This window comes from Phyllobates terribilis, unplaced genomic scaffold, assembly GCF_046119375.1.
Source record: "Phyllobates terribilis strain yellow unplaced genomic scaffold, ASM4611937v1 Scaffold_2__4_contigs__length_985480577, whole genome shotgun sequence".
Lineage (NCBI taxonomy): Eukaryota > Metazoa > Chordata > Amphibia > Anura > Dendrobatidae > Phyllobates > Phyllobates terribilis.
Window position 1 is genome coordinate 398681786 of NW_027362762.1, and position 16865 is coordinate 398698650.

Sequence of the window (16865 nt, forward strand, 5' to 3'; positions counted from 1 at the left end):
AAGAACCAGCTAATTAGAAGAGGTGTCCAGGATACTGGCAGGTAGTAGGAAGTTCACAGAGTCACGGACTACTAATGTGGGTACTAGACTAAGGTTCTGCAAATCATTTTGCTCATTTTGCTCAACTCTGGAAAATATCTTAACTGGTCCATAAATTTTATCAGTAATTCTGCTACACTTATTCTAGTTTTTGGGCAGCAGCCTTCCTTTGTGCTATATGAAATATAGTCCTTGCGTTGTCCTGTTCAATCAGTTTGGTGTAATATTCTTCTTTCTTGTTGTATCTGTATCTAGAAGAGCTAGCTGACAATCAATATGACTGCCATCATTGTCGACTCAAGAGACGATACTCTACTTTTTGAAACTCCTGAATAACACATTTGCTTACTAGCACAGTATTACATGACTTTTGGCAGATAACTGCATAATAAGACAGATCTGTCATTGTGGAGTTTGGGAGAACTTGTTGACAGCACTTGAAACAGATATCACTGCAGCAGCGCTTGGCTGTCGATCAGCTAATTTTTAAACATACCTGTCACCAGGACTGGCCCCTCTACATTACTGTGTCTTACCGATGTCCTAATAATGCTTAAGTAATGTGTACAATTTTCACCACTAAACAGAGTGCGAAGCTGTCAATTATTGGTGTGGAAGGTATTTTACACCTTGCAGTTATGGACCTGTTTTATATTTATTATTTGCCAAAGGCAATAAAATCCCTATGCTAATGACTGTGATTTAAAAATTAGCTTTTATTCTATATAAAGTACTTAAGGAAATTTCTAAACTCTATATTAAAAACACAGATAGCGATTTTTGGCTTGCTGAGGGTATGTACTCTCTCTCTCTGTTGGCAGTTAGCAAACTTCTGAATGCTTCCCAGCAAAGTTATTAGAGTCACATGTCTAATTGCTACACACATTACGTCTGCAGTCCATCATCATAATAGATAACATCATAACTCTGACCCACAATCACATTTGCTGATTAAAAAGTGAATAAACTCATAGCCTCCGAGACCCCAACTTGTTTCACCAATCTGGCAACATCAGGGGAATGAGGCTGTAATGTCATATACACTGCTCAAAAAAATAAAGGGAACACTCAAATGACACATCCTAGATCTGAATGAATGAAATATTCTCATTGAATACTTTGTTCTGTACAAATTTGAATGTGCTGACAACAAAATCACACAAAAATCATCAATGGAAATCAAATTTATTAACCAATGGAGGCCTGGATTTGGAGTCACCCCCAAAATTAAAGTGGAAAAACACACTACTGGCTGATCCAACTTTATGTAATGTCCTTAAAACAAGTCAAAATGAGGCTCAGTATTGTGTGTGGCCTCCACGTGCCTGTATGACCTCCCTACAATGCCTAGGCATGCTCCTGATGAGGTTGCGGATGGTCTCCTGTGGGATCTCCTCGCAGACCTGGACTAAAGCATCCGCCAACTTCTGGACAGTCTGTGGTGCAACGTGATGTTGGTGGATGCAGCGAGACATGATGTCCCAGATGTGCTCAATTGGATTCAGGTCTGGGGAACGGGCGGGCCAGTCCATAGCTTCAATGCCTTCATCTTGCAGGAACTGCTGACACACTCCAGCCACATGAGGTCTGGCATTGTCCTGCATTAGGAAGAACCCAGGGCCAACCGCACCAGCATATGGTCTCACAAGGGGTCTGAGGATCTCATCTCGGTACCTAATGGCAGTCAGGCTACCTCTGGCGAGCACATGGAGGGCTGTGCAGCCCTCCAAAGAAATGCCACCCCACACCATTACTGACCCACTGCCAAATCGGTCATGCTGAAGGATGTTGAAGGCAGCAGATCGCTCTCCACAGCGTCTCCAGACTCTTGTCACGTCTGTCACATGTGCTCAGTGTGAACCTGCTTTCATCTGTGAAGAGCACAGGGCGCCAGTGGCGACTTTGCCAATCCTGGTGTTCTGTGGCAAATGCCAAGCGTCCTGCACGGTGTTGGGCTGTGAGCACAACCCCCATCTGTGGACGTCGGGTCCTCATACCACCCTCATGGAGTCGGTTTCTAACTATTTGTGCAGACACATGCGCATTTGTTGCCAGCTGGAGGTCATTTTGCAGGGCTCTGGCAGAGCTCCTCCTGTTCCTCCTTGCACAAAGGCGGAGGTAGCGGTCCTGCTGTTTGGTTGTTGCCCTCTTACGACCCCCTCCACGTCTCCTGGTGTACTGACCTGTCTCCTGGTAGCGCCTCCAGCCTCTGGACACTACACTGACAGACACAGCAAACCTTCTTGCCACAGCTCGCATTGATGTGCCATCCTGGATGAGCTGCACTACCTGAGCAACTTCTGTGGGTTGTAGAGTCCATCTCATGCTACCCTGAGTGTGAAAGCACAACCAACATTCAAAAGTGACCAAAACATCAGTCAGAAAGCATTGGTACTGAGATGTGGTCTGAGGTCCCCACCTGCAGAACCACTCCTTTATTTAGGGTGTCTTCATAATTGCCAATAATTTCCATCTATTGTCTATTCCATTTGCACAACAGCATGTGAAATTGATTGTCAATCAGTGTTGCTTCCTAAGTGGACAGTTTGATTTCACAGAAGTTTGATTTACTTGGAGTTATATTCTGTTGTTCAAGTGTTCCCTTTATTTTTTTGAGCAGTGTATATCCAGGCCATCAATAGAAAATGTTAGAAAGTTTAAGATTGTGTTCGCACTCCTGTTAAACCCTTCCATTGTCCTGTCTCATTATAGGAAAGGAACAATGGAAATCAGCTGAGGACGGGTTCATCATAAAACACACCCGAGCAAAGCCCGACTGACTATAATAAGCTCCATCAACTTTCTGTCAAGATTGCTATCATATTTCAAATCTAAGTTATTTTTCTTATAAATTCCCGATCAGACCAGTTTATCACTGTTCCTCTCTACCCTCGGGCCAAGGCATGTCACATCTTTGAACTTCACAATGTGCCGTTGACCGAGGGCACAAAGGAACATGTTAAAATGGGCTTCCTTCATAGTTCACTCTGTAAAGGACTTTCCCGTTCAATCTCCTATATATCATTTTATTAATATAATCTCAGTTGCTGCTCTGGTCTGTGTTTACCGGCTGCAGCGGTTACTTCATTTTTGTAGCTCATGTGACTGCGACAACCAATTAGTTCAACGGCTCATGCTGACATAACCGGAATCAGTGCTCAATAAATCCGTCAGCTCACCATGCAGAATAAAAAGCACTTACATTGCCCTTTTGGGGGAAAAATAAAAAGGTAACGGTCTTGAAAAATGGCGACACAAATAAAATATTTTCTTTTACAAAATTCAGGGTTTTTTAAGCTCTTAAATAAAAAATAATCTATGCAACTTTAGTATCAACATAGTTGTACTGATCTGTAGAATTATGTTTCCAGGTAATTTTTTACCATACAGAGAATACCGTCAAAACACCTCCAACCCCAAAAATAATAGCAGAATTGTGTTACCAAGCATGCAAGAAGGTGTGTTCGAATAATTGGCCCCGCAATGAAATACGAAGCACCTGTATTTGGTTTGAACAGTCAGTCATTCTGTGCTAACGTACAAATAAAGCTGCACTTTGTAGTGCTATAGCACGTCCTGGACCCTTGTGTTGTTCAACATCTTTATCAATAATTTAGATGAAGGATTTGAGGGTAAATTGGTTAAATTTGCTGATGACACAAAGCTTGGAGGGATAGCTAATACTAGAGAAGAGAGAGAGAGAGGATTCAAAAAGATCTAAACAATCTGAGCAGCAACTAACAGAATGGTTTTTAACAAGGGGAAATACAAAGTCCTACATCTGGGCAAGAAAAATTAAAAAAGCATATACAGAATGGGAGGAATAGGGCTAAGCAACAGCACATGTGAAAAAGACTTGGGTATACTAATAGATCACAGACTGAACATGAGTCAACAGTGTGATGCAGCAGCAAAAAAGGCAAACACAGTTCTAGGTTGCATTAATAGAAGCATACAGTCTAGATCATGTGGAATAATTTCCCCCCTCTACTTCTCTTTGTTCAGACCTCATCTAGAATACTGTGTCCAGTTCTGGGCACCACATCTTATAAAAGAAACTGGAGTAAGTTCAGAGAATAACGACCAAAATGGTGACCGGTCTGCAAACAGTGATATATGAGCAATGGTTAGAAGATTTGGGAATGCTTAGCTTGCAAAAGAGAAGAGTGAGAGGAGACTTAATAGCTGTCTACAAATATCTCAAGGGCTGTCACATTGTAGAGGGGTCAGCTTTATTCTCATTTGCACAAAGACAGACTAGAAGCAATGGGATGAAACTGAATGGGAGAAGATACAGATTAGATATTAGAAAAAACTTTTTGACAGTGAGGGTGATTAATGAGTGGAACAGGCTGCCACGAGAGATGGTGAGTTCTCCTTCAATGGAAGTCTTCAAACAGAGGATGGACAGACATCTGTCTGAGATGGTTTAGTGAATCTTGCATTGAACAGGGGGTTGGACTAGATGACCCTGGAGGTCCCCTCCAACTCTAACATTCTATGATTCTATGTCATTCTGTGATGACAGAGTCCCTTTAAGAAAAACATAATTTCTTCTAGGTATATTTGTACACCGTTTTTGAAGGAGCTCAGCAGGTAGATTGTTCCAAACATCTTGGAGAACTAACCACAGATCTGTGGAAGTAAGTTTGTACAAATTCTTCTGTCTCGTCATGTAATCCCAGACAGACTTGATGATGTTTAGATCAGGGTTTTGTGAGTACATATCACATGCCCACTAAGCTTCTTTTTTACTCAGCATAAACTGCCCTGTGGTGCATGTTTTAAATTCGCCACATGTCAATTTCTCTTGCGAGTTCACTGATATTTTTGTGCAGATTTTACCCATAGACTTGCACTAAATGAGAAAAATCAGCAGGTAAAAAATGCACATGCATTTTTAGTGCGCTTCCCGCAGTGGAAATGCATCAAAGGCTCATTTAATCCGCACATAGGATCATAGAATCATAGAATGTTAGAGTTGGAAGGGACCTCCAGGGTCATCGTGTCCAACCTCCTGCTCAAAGCAGGATTCGCTAAATCATCTCAGAAAGATGTTGGTCCAGCCTCTGTTTGAACACTTCCATTGAAGGAGAACTCACCACCTCTCATGGCATCCTGTTCCACTCACTTATCACTCTTACTGTCAAAAAGTTTTTTCTAATATCTAAACTGTATGTTCTCCCTTTCAGTTTCTTCCATTGCTTCTCTTGTTTCCATGTGCAAATGAGAATAATGATGATCACTCTATACTGTGACATCCCTTCAGATATTTGTAGACAGCTTTTACGTCTCCTCTTAGGTTTTTTTTTTGTAAGCTAAACATTCCAAGATCCTTTAACTGTTCCTCGTGGCACATAGTTTGCAGTTTGCTCACCATCCTGGTAGCTCTTCTGTGAACTTGCTCAAATTTTATTATGTCTTTTTTAAAATGTGTTGCTCAGAACTGGACACAGTATTCCAGATGAGGTCTGACCCAAAGAGGAGTAGAGGTGGATAATTACTTTATGTGATCTAAACTCTTTGCTTCTCTTAATACATCCCAGATCTGTGTTTGCCTTTTTTTGCTGCTGCATCACACTGCTGACTCATGTGCAATCTGTGATCTATTAGTATACCCAAGTCTTTTTCACATGTGCTGTTGCTTATTTCTATTCCTCCCATTCTATTTTTCTTGCCCAAATGTAGAATCTTGCATTTCTCCCTGTTAAATACCATTCTATTAGCTGCCCATTGTTCAAGTTTATGTGGATCCTTCTGAATTCTTTTCTGTCTTCTCTAGTGTTAGCTATCCCTCCTAGCTTTGCGTCATCTGCAAATTGGATTAGTTTACCTTCAGTTCCCTTATCTAGATCATTTATAAAAATGTTGAACAAGACTGAGGCCAGGACACAGCCTTGTGGTACCCCACTTGAAACACTCTTCCAATTGGATTTGCAATCATTTATTACCACTCTTTGAATACAATCACTGAGACAGATATGAATCCACCTAACAGTAGCCTTTTCAATCCCATACTTGGTAATTTTTTCAGTATGGATAGTATGAGATTCTTTATAAAATGCTTGGCTGAAGTCGAGATATACTATATCTACCACATTTCCCTGATCCACCCAGTCAGTGATTCTATCATAGAAGGAAATTAGCTTAGTCTGGCATGACTTGTTTGCTACAATCTCATGCTGTCTCTGGTTAATTACTATAGTCTTATCCAAATACTTACATACATATTGTTTAATAATTTGTTCAAAGATATTTCCTGGTATTGAAGTAAGACTCACCGGCCTATAATTTCCTGGCTCCATCTTCTTTCTTTTTTGAAAATAGGGGCAACATTTGTCCTTCTCCAATCTTCTGGGACTTCTTCTGTTCTCCAGGAATTTTCAAAGATTCTGGCTAGTGGTTCTGCAATTTCCTCTGCTATCTCTTTCAGTACCCTAGGATGTAATTTATCTGGACCAGGAGATTTAAATTAATTTAAATTAGCAAAGTGTTCCGTCACCATCTCTCTGTTTATAGATAGTGTGGATTATTTTATTCCTTCTATAGTACAGTGAAGATCAGTTGATGTTACATTTGCTTTCTTAGAGAACACAGATGTAAAATAGTAATTTAAAAGTTTTGACCATGTCACCCTTTTCATCCTGTAAAAATCCTATGACACCTTTGACTTATCTTTTTCTTTTGACATTCCCCCAAAATACTTTTTTTATTGCTTTTGGTCTCCCTTGCAAGCCTTACTTCATTACGGGCTTTAGCTCTTCTAATGCTTGCCCTGCATTACCTGCAGACAGCATTATATTCTTCTTTATCTATGCTCCCCTTTCCATTTGTTATATTTTTTTTCCTTTTTAGCAAGTGTATAAGTTCTGTGTTCATCCATCCTGTTCTCTTTAAATGCTTCCAATTCTTCCTTCTTCTTGGGATTGTTATTGATTGTGCAGTGAGAATTCCATTTAGCAAAATCTCCCATCCTTCTTGGACAGTTTTGTCCTTTAGACCATCAAGCCATTGGACCTTCCCTGCCCTTTTTAAAATCTGAGTTTCTGAAGTCCAACCTTAAAGTCTGAGTCCTCACAAGTCTTCCTCCTCTTGTAATCCAAAAAATTTGAGGATAGCATGATCGCTGCCTCCTAAATTCCTAGCCATCTTTACTTCTTCAACCATTTCCTCCCTGTTGATAAGAATTAGGTCCAAGAAGGCAGATCCTCTTTTTCTCTATTCTCCCTTTTGAAAGATAAAGTTGTCAGTGAGAGAAGATAAGAATTTTCTGGACCCATTACTGTTGCATCTTTGATTAGGGCACCTGGAAGACAGCACACTTCTCGTGATGTGATGTCCAGTTGGCAGATAGCGACTTTTGTTCCTCTCAGGAAGGAATCCCCCAAGACCACCACTCTCCTTTTCTTCTTCACCACAGCGCTACTTTTTCTCTCTTCAAGAGGCTTCTGATTGCTTACTGGAATGTTCTTTGTAGGTAAAGCACTTTTTTGATGTACATCTTCGTAGTTGTCCTGCGTGAGAGCCTGGTAGCGGTTCTTCATCGATATGGGTGCTGACTGCCTCCTCATCCTTCTGCTTCTTTGTGTCACATGCTTCTGCAGGTACATTGAAAGGTGCTTCTCTACGAACATTCTGAATAGTTATTTCTACTCTGTCATTAGCTTCTGCAGGAACGCTGAAAAGTTCTTCTCTTGCAACATTCGAAAGAGATTCTTCTGCTATGTCAAGGAAATCCTCATCTTCTTTGATGAGCTTCCGTGTAGCTATTCTCTCTTGAAGACTTTGCACCTTTTGCTCTAACAGAGTCACAAGCTTGCATTTCTGGCACGTAAAGTTTGTTTTTACCTCTGGCAAGTCTGTAAACATATAGCACACATTGCAGCACACCACGTGGGTAATCTCCTTCTCCATGTTGAACAAAATAAATTGTTGTTGAATTGTTGTAAAGACTCACAGCGACTCTTCACTCTTCCCAGAATGCACCGGAAATATGCAAATTACCTTCCTCCAGCTTCAATTCCTGGTTTGTCGATTTCCTTCAAGCTGCTTGATTCAGCTACACCCAAAGATCTTCAGACGCACAGCGACTCTTCACTCTTCCCAGAATGCACTGGAAATATGCAAATTACCTTCCTCGAGCTACAATTCCTGGTTTGTCGATTTCCTTCAAGCAGCTCGATTCAGCTACACCCAAAGATCTTCAGACGCACAGCGACTCTTCACTCTTCCCAGATTGCACGGGACATATGCAAATTACCTTCCTCGAGCTTCAATTCCTGACTGTATCAAAGTCAAAGCCAAATTCCACAACATATTAAAAACAAAGCAGCTTTGTTTAAAACATGACACATCAATCAAAGACAAACAATGCAGCGTCAAGAACGCTATAAAAAAGGAAGCAACCTAATTTACTTAATAGGTAAAGAAATGCTGCCAAACATCTGCAACATCAAAAACTCACCAAAATCTCATTTTGGGAACATAGCCTTAGCCTTCATTCACACTTCTGTGAAGTTTCTTTTAGTGTTTTTGGTCAGTGTGTCAGTTTTTACCATCAGAGTGTGGTCTGAGTTACATCAGTTTTCCACAGATGGAAATAGAAAAAAAAAGAAATAAAAATCCTTATTGTAAGGCCACGGCCCCACTATCAGTATTTGGTCAGTATTTTCCACTCCTGAGAAAAAATACTGACCGAATACTGACCAAATACTGATAGTGGGGCCGTGGCCTAAGGATGAGTGGGTGTCCTAGACTTCAGAACCCCACCTATCAGGTTATGGAATGTTCTAATGATATGGAATTATTATCAATTGCCACTAAACTGAAGAAAATGACAGAGACGCAAATTGTATAACTAAACAGGCACCTACACCTCTGGATCTGTAGCAAGAAGTGGATGGATGTTTCCACTTTACTGCCGTACTATTTTGGATCATTGGCAAAGAGAACAGGTGCTGTAATGTAAAAAATCTAAATAACGACTAAAAACTTAAAAAACCCTGTCATAGTGTGTCATACAACCTATATCCAGATATTTGTTGAGGCACGTATGCTATTGCATTGCCCGCTGAGTCATTTTCTCTGGGAGGATGAGGACATCTGTGCAAACTTGGTCAAAGGGTTGAAATCCACAATAATTCTCTGAAAAAATAAAGGAATAGATTGGCACAGATCCGGAGGAGATGGAGAAAGTAATTTCTCCATCTCCTCCATTGCCGGGTCTGTGGTAATCGCACTGCACTGAGATGATATCCGAGTGCAGTTCGATGTTTAGCACGTACCCATAGACTTGTATGGGTGAGTACGATTCAATTATTGAATGCTCTAGCATCATGCTGCTATTGCTCTCCGAATCGGCATGAGAAACTAATGGCAGATCTGAGCTGCCCCATAGAATATCACTGGTCCGAGTGCTATACTATGTTTTATCGCACAGCACTCAGCAGTGTTATGCGCTTGTGTGAGTGAGCGCTTAGATGGAGAAATTGTGCAGCTGACTCAGGACTCAGGCAATAAGAGCGATTCCTCGCCCGGTCCTAGTGATCGTGTGATCGCCGGGTGTCAGGATGGAGCAGGGGCTGCCGGGTCTGATCCACATCAGCTATGGAGGTGCCAACAGGAGGCGGAATTTGCCCTATGTGGCTTATATGGCTGCTCCAGTTACTGAGCAAATCAGTAAGAACAAGATGTGTTAATGTTTCCTGACTTATTCTACCACCTTATGGGGGCACAATGTGTGAAATAGGTAAAACGTAAAGAAAAGGCAATAAATAAAACAATATTCAAAAAGAGGCAAGCCACTACTAGTGCAAACCATTGTTTTAACCCCCCATATGTCCGATATATACAATTATTTGTAATGTATTGGGGGTAACACAATATAAAATGTTGTTTTTTCAGTCTTTGTGGTCATAAAAAAAAATAGAAAAAAATATGTAAAACAAACATGTATTTCCTTTTTCAATTAATATTTTCACTTATATTTTAAAAAATAAAAAAACATAAATATAAAAATGCCATAAATGATAGGCCTAAAGAATTAAGAATTGAAGAGGAAGCAAATATGTTGTTAATAACCGAACAAGAAAATCATTTTGAGGAAGCTCAAATTGAAAAAAAAAATGTGCCTGGTCATGATTGGGGTTTAATTGGTTAAATAATGAGTCTCTTCACATATTGACTTTACAGGAAGCAAGAAAGCAAATGACAATTATTCTTACTCCATATACACTGAAGGCTCCATCATATGTATACATCACACATCTCACATCACATGACTTTAGTGTCACCATTATTCACTGCTGCCGTTTTCCAAACATCAAATAATTTGGGAGGACGTCAGAAAAGAGCAAGCTGAGGTTTTATTACAAGTGTAAAATCCCATTCACTGATAAAACCTAAAGCAAAAAGTCTATAAATGTATGACATATTGTATTACAATCATGGAAACAACATGGCTGCTTTTCCAAATAACACTAACAAGAGTAAGGATGAAAACTATAAAGATGGATAATAAAGTAATACACTGTATCTCCTTATAATATTATTAGATTGCGCTTTCCCTTTAAATCTATCACCGCATCATCATGGCATGTGCCGCAACCAACAACCAATCGCATCGCAGGATTTGAACTTAAAGCAAGAAAAAACCTGTCAGTTGGTGCCAGTCTCCGATAGCTCTATTAGAGATAGGACCGGCTCCTTATTGATCGATAGAAGCGACTCTTTTTTGGATTTATACCCGGATTATTACCTGCTCATTGATTTACACCCGGATTGTTACCTGCGGATTGATTTACACCCGGATTGTTATCTGCGGATTGATTGACAGCCGCTGCCTGCCGCTCTACAGAGGTGAGTATCACTGTGTGATGAAGAAGCTGCAGATTTATGTCATCCCGGATTCTGACAGTTGGGATCTATATTATCAGAAAACTGAAATTAATTGGATATAAAAAAGCAAATGATTTCCCCATAAAAACCCAAATATAGATAACGGGGTGATTATGGATAAATAGGGTAAGAATTGGTGACTTTAAATAAATATAAAATTGTGGATAATGATGTGTAAATATTAATCTGTAAACCACTGGGCCACATATTTCTCCAAGATATCGCCAGATCTAATATATAGAAGTGCATGGTCATTATTAGCCTGTATATCATAGTTATATCACACTATAGTGGAGATATGAAGAATATTGCACTGGATCATCAGTTACTATACAGGGAGGTACCGGATATATACAGAGGTTTATATGGCGGATCACACTACAGTCAGTACAATGTAGATGATTTTTTCTTATCATAAGACATAAAATCAATCTGTGTAGACATATACAAGCGGTGAAAAGTTTTTTCCTTTATAAGTAGAAAATAGGGTTTGCTTTGTTTTCTAGATACAGCGCCACTTCTGTCATTGGGTCATGTTGGGTATTACAACTAAGCACTAATTGAGTCAGTGAAGCTGCAATAGTGCAGCACATGTAATGGAGTTAATCTATGGGTTACACATTAGGTTGTCAGTAGAACTCTATGGGTATGTAGATATGTTGAATATGACATGTTCAGTCTGCATCAAAAACCTGTCTGTTGGCAAGAAAAATCCTACATAAAAAGCTTGCATTTTTGCATGTTTTTGTGAGCTATCTTGATGCATTTTTTATGTGTTTTTTTCCCCATTCATCAAAGTGGGTGATAACCTCTGAAAGAACTGACATGCTGCAGATCTGAAACTGCTTCAAGTCTGCAAGGAAAAAAATAAGCAGCGTGTGCACGAGATTTCAGACATCTCATAGACTTTACCAGAACAGCAAAATGCTGCGTTTTTCTTAGTAAAAATGTGCAAAAAATTTCACATGTGAACATACCCTAATAGGGGGTCTTTAAAAAAAGTTATGCCTCACATATTCATGTTTTAACCTTTTCTGTATGTTTCCAGGAAGAAGAGGAAGGATGGCCATGAGGAAGCGGAAGAGAGAACTGATCGCCCAGTATGAAGAGGAGTGGTAAGTAGATGAGGTTACATCACTGCAGCCATCACCCTCCATACACCAGCAGATCCATAGTGACCATTACATCTCACCGCTACACAGATTTACACCATTTACAGCACAGAACTAATATCAGATCCTCCATGAGGAGATCACCCATCAGGATGTAAGTGCTGGACTGCTGGTACGGAAACGCTCACACTCGCTTTTCTGATGGATATTTTGGATACAACAGATCACTATGGAATTAGAGAAGTAGTCGCCACTATTTGTGAATCACGGGTTCCCATACAATTTTACATTTGTTGCATTGCACAAATCGCACAGCAGGGGGCGTATATTTGCAGCTGCTACATTTTTGTAAAGACTTGATCCTGACTGATCAGTCAACACAAACTGCTATCAATGTGCATCAGGAATTAAAGACCCCCTGTAATGAAGCACAAGTGTGAATGAGCCCAAAATACATAGAAATCAATGAGAAATTCCCACTAAAATATCTATTTCTTCTATCACAGTTCAGAGTCTGCCGCCCAGGAAGCGGCCAAGAGGAAGAAGACAGAAGATGACATCCCGCAGCCAGAAGAGCGGGCAGCTTTCTTCACACTCCTTGGTAAGACTCATTGCACCTTCCACGGATTCCAGATGCAAAGTATTAGATTATATTACATGAATTTTAATATTAATCTAAATGTTACAGAAACATGTAGGGCAGATTGTTCTCCATCAGCCTCTTATAATTACACCTAGTATAAGACAGACATACAGCAGACAGGACCGGACACTATGTTGGGTCATATTAGATCAGATTAGATTACTCCACATCCTACCGATCTACAATACAATCATTTGGCTTTTATTGGGTATGTGCTTTTCTAGAGAATTCTAGCTCAGTAGACTGATATTCTGCTGCCAGCGGAGACATCTGATACCAAAGAAATAAATGACTTTAATGTCATAGCCCCAATAATGAGGTCAATGAGTCCAATACATCATTGCATGTTTACGTTTATGTGGCTTTTTCAGGTGTTTTAGACAGATTCATGAAATGTGACTTTCTGATACAGCTCTACTCTACTTGTTTTCTGGAGGGATTTTATGTACGCTAGTTATTTTGATGCATTTTATTTTACTTTTTGCAAAGCATGCAACTTTTCTTGCTAAAAAATTGCAAAACCAGTTAAAGACAAAAAAAGACAAGTTTGGATTTTATGCAAAATTCATGAATAAAATGTGCTATTTTGCTGAAAACCGCGAATAAAAAACATAAAGTAACCTAAAAAACCCACAAATGATGAATCAGGCTTAGTGTTCTTCAGGAGAGACTCTTCACTCTTCTGAACCGCTCACTTTCCTCCTCTGGGACTTAGTATAATGATATCTCATAGAGGTTTGATAGCATGTCCACTTATTGTATTTTAAAAGGCTTAATCATTACTTAAATAGTGATGGCAAATCATTCATCACTATCTGATCAGTGGGTGTCGGGTGTTGAATCTCCACCAATCTGATATTGATGATGAGCTATCCTGAGCATAAGCCATCATTAATTAAATGCTCTATAACCCCTTTTATTTAGGATCGGTGGCATTACAAAGGTTTTGATTAAAGAGTTAATGGTGAAATAATCTTGTTTTTCTCATATTTGTAGAAGAAGAATACATCAGGTGTTTTCTAGCCAGAGACAGCTGTCTTAAGATTTCGGACAAGGTATTATTAGTATTGAGGGATAGAAAATCATTCAAATTTGAGAAGATTCATCATAAAGAAATAAAGGGATTATTCTTATGTAATAGTGGACAGATACTAACAAACATAGGAATACACTGATATATGTTCTGAATTATATAGACCCTCTAACTCTGCTTCTCATCCCTCTAGTATCTCCTCGCCATGGTCATCGCTTACTTTAGGAGAGCAGGACTGCGAACTTCAGAATACAGAACCTTCTTCTTTCCAGCTCTGTGAGTCTCTTTTATTATTACACATTTATGTATATAAATAACTTTTTTTTATGTTATTGTAAAAACAAAATATCTCTTCTACCACTCAGCTAAATACATGATAATTGCACTTGTTGCTTTTTATTTTTCTGCATTTTCTTCTGAAGAGTACTATCATTTATTTGGTCTCATTCCTCTTCCCTCCAGGTTTTTAGCCATCCAGTTTGAAGAGGACGTGCCATATCAACGGGAGATCTACCGCTGGGCCCTCGGATGGACGTGGAGTATGAAGAAGGACCGTCTACTACACTCACGCGACGTGCTGCTCTCCAGGATGGGATTTCGGGCCTGGGTGGATCGGACCACCTGTGATCTGGTTAGCAATATGCAGCAAGAGTAATTTAAAGCTGATATGTAACCAGATATCACAATAAAAACAGTATACTGTATACAAATAAATCACTTACATCTGATGGGGCTGTTGTACTTACTTTTAAACTTCACATAAAAATGGTGGTTTAATCCTGATATTTGATTGAGCATTTTATGAGTACAGTAATAGCCTGACTAATGAAATGCTTGTTTAAATATTAAGCAGGAAAACTTTAATAAGTTAAAAAGTCATTCTGATGGATTTTTAAAGTCATAACACCAGCATCATCCGGTCTAAAATATAAGCAAATTGGATTATGATTAATGGTGACATACTGCCTTTACGCTTTGATTATAATCATTTATTTCATTTTAGATCATGGCACAAGACCCTGACCATTGGGCATGGAAGAGAGAAAGAAACGTCCATCACAGCTGGGCAGTGCGCTGGTTCAGGAGGAATAATGCCCCATCCTGCTCTCTCTGTAACATCATTCCATGCAAGGAGGATGAGAACATCTAATGCCGGACAGACACAAGGGAGGAAACCGAAACAGCAGATCCATGCTCATCTCTGGTAAGAGTAATGTTGGTCTGGCAAAAGGGTTTAAGGATATAAATGTAAAGTTCAAATCTAAAAGAAATTTCTCCCAAGTGATAATTTATTCTGGATGAATATTGGTAAGAAGAATATTCCTCTTACAATGTGGAAAATGAACTATCAGTACGTTTTGTAAAATAAAACCCACTGTCTTATTCTTAGTAATGAGAAATTCATAAAGTAGGACTTGAATGATAACATCAATATGCTTATAATGTTTTCCTCTATTAATTTTTTATAACAATTAGATGTACTGCTGCCAGGATGGGGAACATAACCGCCGGACGGGGAACATAGCTTCTGGACCTACAAGGAGAAGAATATTGCCGGACTGGGAACAAAGCTGCTGGATCTCCAAGGAGAACATTGCTGGACGAGGAACATAGCTGCTGGATCTGCAAGGAGAATATTGCCGGACTGGGAACAAAGCTGCTGGATCTCCAAGGAGAACATTGCTGGACGAGGAACATAGCTGCTGGTCTCCAAGGAGAACATTGCCGGATGGGGAACATAGCTGCTGGATCTGCAAGGAGAACATTGCCGGACGGGGAATATAGCTGCTGGATCTACAAGAAGAACACTGCAAAATGGGGAAATAGCTGCTGGACCTCCAAGGAGAAGAACATTGCCAGATGCGGAACATAGCTGCTGGACCTACAAGGAGAAGAACATCTAGATGACGTGATGGATGAAGAACTGGAGAAAGAAGAGAAGTATTCTTAAAGGGAACCTGACACCACTTTTGTCATGTGTCAGCTAAAACTTATCTTAATCAGTGCCTGTGCTCCTTTCATAAATGGTTTTATAACCCCCTGACTCCCCCTGTATAACCCGCAAAAACCTTTTGAAGTTCTCCCACACTGTATGTTAATCCTGTTGGCCCAGTCCGATAGGTGTCCTTTTTGGGCTCTTTATTCCTCCTCCGAGCTTCTGCTCACCATCCTCCTGCTTTGATCACCGTGGACGGTGAGCAGCAGCCTGGAGGAGGAATATAGAACCCAAAAAGGACACCAATCGGACTGGGCCGACAGGATTAACATACAGTGTGAGAGAACTTCAAAAGGTTTTTTCGGGTTATACATGGGGAGTCAGGGGGTTATAAAACCATTTATGGAAGGAGCACAGGCACTGATTAACATAATAGTTTTAGCTGACACATGACAAAACTGGTGACAGGTTCCCTTTAATAATCACATACAGAAAATGCACACCCCACTGTACACAGACAACACGCACACAGACATACAATATTCTGAACACACACTATATACTGTACTCACAATTGTTATTTTGTCACACTTGTTATATTTTATAGTGGTAACCTCTCTTAGTATGCCCGGAGGAAGGGCAGTACAGCAGCCATGGATTCCCTACAGGTTTCCTCCACTGGGGGTTTTTCCTGTCCTGAGTGTTGCGTACACTCTCCGTGAGTGATGGGAGGTAACCAGCACATATAAAATATATAATAAACTTCTCATGATTTTAACTCTCCATGATGTGTCTGAGTCTTTATTTTATACTTTTGTGTGTAGAGTCAAAAGATTTATACACCTAAAAATATAGTTGAGCTGAGATGTGAGACTTGATTCCAGTTGTTTTGGCACCCTTGAAATTGTCCCAGAAAATAAAGTATTTCTCCCAGAAAATTATTGCAATTACACATGTTTTGTTATACACATGTTTATTTCATATGTGTGTATTGGAACAACACAAAAAACAGAGAAAAAGGGAAAATTGGACATAATTTCACAGAAAACGCCAAAAAATGGGTCGGACAAAATTGTTGGCACCCTCAACTTAATATTTGGTTGCACACCCTTTGAAATAAATAACTTCAATCAATCGCTTCCTATAAACATCAGCAACCTTCTTACACCTCTCAACTGGAATATTGGACCACTTTTCTTTTGAAAA